Source organism: Vicia villosa, linkage group LG2 (assembly GCF_029867415.1).
Source record: "Vicia villosa cultivar HV-30 ecotype Madison, WI linkage group LG2, Vvil1.0, whole genome shotgun sequence".
Lineage (NCBI taxonomy): Eukaryota > Viridiplantae > Streptophyta > Magnoliopsida > Fabales > Fabaceae > Vicia > Vicia villosa.
The window spans coordinates 68,783,117-68,786,680 of NC_081181.1; the positions used below are offsets into that span (position 1 = coordinate 68,783,117).

General features: G+C 34.1%; 1 long non-coding RNA gene across 1 annotated transcript; it reads left to right on the forward strand.

The window, feature by feature from the left end:
* Positions 1-2,417: 2,417 nt before the first annotated feature.
* On the forward strand, positions 2,418-2,964 carry LOC131646257 (uncharacterized). The gene is made up of 3 exons (XR_009297381.1): positions 2,418-2,515; positions 2,620-2,719; positions 2,857-2,964. It is a non-coding gene; the product is annotated as an uncharacterized LOC131646257 (long non-coding RNA).
* The last annotated feature ends 600 nt before the right edge of the window (positions 2,965-3,564 follow it).

Here is a 3,564-nt window from a genome sequence, read left to right on the forward strand (position 1 = left end):
TCCTAAAGAGACCTGAGATAAAAAATGAAACCTCACAACTAAAAGATGACAGCTACTTCTGTCAGATTCCAATGTCAAGACATCAAGCATAACATCCATACACATACGATCCTGCATAATTCCACATACATTCACCAGGAATGTTTTATCACAAAATACCGCCAATTTAAAACACCTTCAAGTAGTAATTCCATGGATAAAAAATGGATGATTGCCGATCGATTGTCAAAAGAGTACGAGAATGGGCTATTGGAATTCGTTAAGTTTGTTGTTGAACACGTCGAAGACTCCAGTCGAATGAAATGTCCTTGTTTGGGTTGTTGTTATGCGGGTCGGGTTGGCGCAGATGGATTGAAATCTCATTTACAGACGCGTGGGATTGATCGAAGTTGTAAGTGTTGGATATATCATGGTGAGAAAATTAACGAGAATGTTGAACTGGGGAAGAAAAGTAATATGACGAACTATGCTCCAGACGACAATGACATGGATACATATGATTGTGATCGAGTCGAAGAGATTGCAGAAGCACTTGAAGAAGATCTTAAGGATTTTCCCAAAATGTTTGAGAGGATGGTAAGCGATGTAGAGAAACCGTTTTATAAAGGTTGCCCTAAATTCACAAGACTGTTTGCGGTATTAAAGTTGTACAACTTAAAGGCAGGCAATGGATGGTCGGATAAAAGTTTCACAGAATTATTAGTCCTTATGAGAGATATGCTTCCGGAGGATAATGTTCTTCTAATCGAACATATGAGGCCAAAAAAATGTTGTGCTCTATTGGCATGAGCTATGAAAAGATACATGCTTGTCCAAACGATTGTGTTTTGTTTCGTAACGAATATGCATCGTTAAATGAGTGCCCTAAATGCGAGAAATCTCGATATAAGAAAAAATTGTCTCCAGCAAAAGTCTTATGGTATTTTCATATAATTCCGAGATTTAGAGGCATGTTTAGGAGTGAAACCGATGCAAGACACTTGACTTGGCATGCAGATGAAAGAATTATTGATGGAAAGTATCGACATCCGGCAGATTCACCATAGTGGTCGAAAATTGATGATGATTATCCTGATTTTGGAGAAGAAGCAAGAAACCATAATTGGTGATGAAGTATGATCAGTGTAGATGATGAGGTATGCTTAAAACCATATATATGAACCTTTGAGTTTTCAAAGTTTTTAGGCGTGTTTTACGTGCATTTATTTTTACATGGTTATGTTAATTAGACTCCAACAAAATCCAAAGCAAAAGACAAGGGGATTTCGCGGCAAATCGATTCAGTTGCATTAATAAAAGAGGTACATCATAATTATATGATATATAAGCATGGAAAATGTTAATTCGTGATGTTATACTTCACCTAACTAATTATATGATCTTTAGGTTCATGCTAAACAGGTTGAAGATGTCAGTAGGGGTAAGAAGCCTGGAATTAGCACACAAAAAAAGGTTGTTGCTAAGAAGATTGCGGATAAGAAAAAACCTACTTCCAATAAGTTTATGTCGTGCCTTGTGAAATTTATAGAAATGTCTGATATTCCGAAAGGAAACACTCGTTCTGTACATATGGAGGAAGGTATTTTTGGTTTTCAATATGACGAAGTAATTGGTATTGAGGATTTTGATCAAGTTTTTCAACATAAGCAGTTAGGCCTCGGTGTTATTAATACATACATAAGGTATACACAACCTAATTTGTTTAATTAATTGAACAATTCATTTACTCATTTAAAATGTTAATGAGGTATTCTATTTAAGGTTTTTGTATGAAAAATTGAAGCGCCCGAGTGGATTGGAACAAATATTCACTTTCTTATCTCCCATGAAGACCAACTTAGGGTTAATCATACATAAATCAGATGAAGTCATCTCGTATGTACTCGAGCGCTTTATGGACGTCATAGATTCAGAAAAATTGTTCTTTCTACCGCTTACTACCGGCAACGGGTTAGATTTTCATTCTAAATTCATCTATTATAATTTTTCATATTTTGACATTGTGTAGAAAGTTTTCATCTCACGTTTGTTTAATCTTACAGTGGACATTGGTTGTTGGTCGTGATTAATCCTATCAGAGAAGTTGTATATTATCTGGATTCCTTACACAATGATCCAAGTACATACGAAGCTATGAAGAAGATGGTTGGTACGTAAGTGAGATTGTTCTAAATATTTGTGTGTATATTTATTTATTTATTTATTTATGTCAATTGTTCTAAATATTCGTTTATGTTTTATTAGCGTTATACAAGTTTTCCGAGCACAAAGAGGTAATCAAGTACCAAAGAGTAAATCCAACAACATTACATGGATTATAGTGGATGTATATTAATTAATGATCACAATTTTGATTATATTAATATTGATGATACTTGATAAAACTTAGGTCTTATCCATATTTTCTTTTCATGTGTAGTGTCATGAGCAGCGTAATGAAGTAGATTGCGGTTTTTACATGTTGAGGTTCATGAAAGAAATTCTTCTTATGGATTGAATAGAGATTCCATCCAAGGTATGGATTTCTAACTTAGGAGTTATTTTAATATTCAAACACATATATTTCTCATGTAATTAAATAGTTTTAATTTAAACATACTATGTTATATTATTATGTAGTACATTGATGAATTCAAGCATGCTTATTACTCAAGTTCTCAGCTGGATGAACTTAAGGAGGATTGGTGCAAATTCATAATTGAGTTGAAAGTTATATAAGGTATATTGTAACCTTACTTTAAATGATGAGAATTTTGAGTATATTCAAGTGTTGCAATTTTGTTGTTGTTTGTCATATGGTAAATTATATTTTGTTTGTATTATGGTATGAATTGCGATTTTTTGGTGTTGTTTCAGGTTACATGTGCAGATGTAGAAGATAGAGATGAATAGATTTTGTAATGGTATATAATGGTGCAAACAAAATGTGGCATATCTATTGGTTGTTTTTTTGTAAAAGTATATATGTACAAGAGTAATAGTATATATAAGTACATTGGTGTAAATGTATATGGTATATCTTTTGGCATTGTTTTTAATTGGATTAAAGCTCCAATTTGTGAAATTTGGTGCATATAATCTGGTGTAAATTATGGTTAAAACTGGTGCAAATTATGGTTAAAAACTGGTACACATAAAATGTAAGCGCTATTTTAAGTAATTTATTAAAAAAAATTGTATAGTTTAGACAGCGCTTTACACTAAAAGCGCTGCCTAAAGAGGCTATTTTTAAATTTTGGGGTATAGAAAAGCGCTGGCATAGGGTGGCCTTTAGCAGTGCTGGCATAGGTGGCCTTTAGGAGCGCTTTCAAACTAAAAGCGCTGGCATATGGGGTCTTTACAAAATAAAAGCGCTGGCATAGGGGGACTTTAGCAGCGCTTTCAAAATAAAAGCGCTGGTATAGGGGGCCTTTAGCAGCGCTTTGAAACTAAAAGCGCTGGCTTAAGGGTGCCTTTAGTAGCGCTTTTATTTTTAAAAAAACGCTGTCGTTACCTACAGCAGCGCTGGAATAGATAGCGCTTTAAAGCGCTGTCTAAAGACAAAAAAAACGCTGTCTAAGGTCT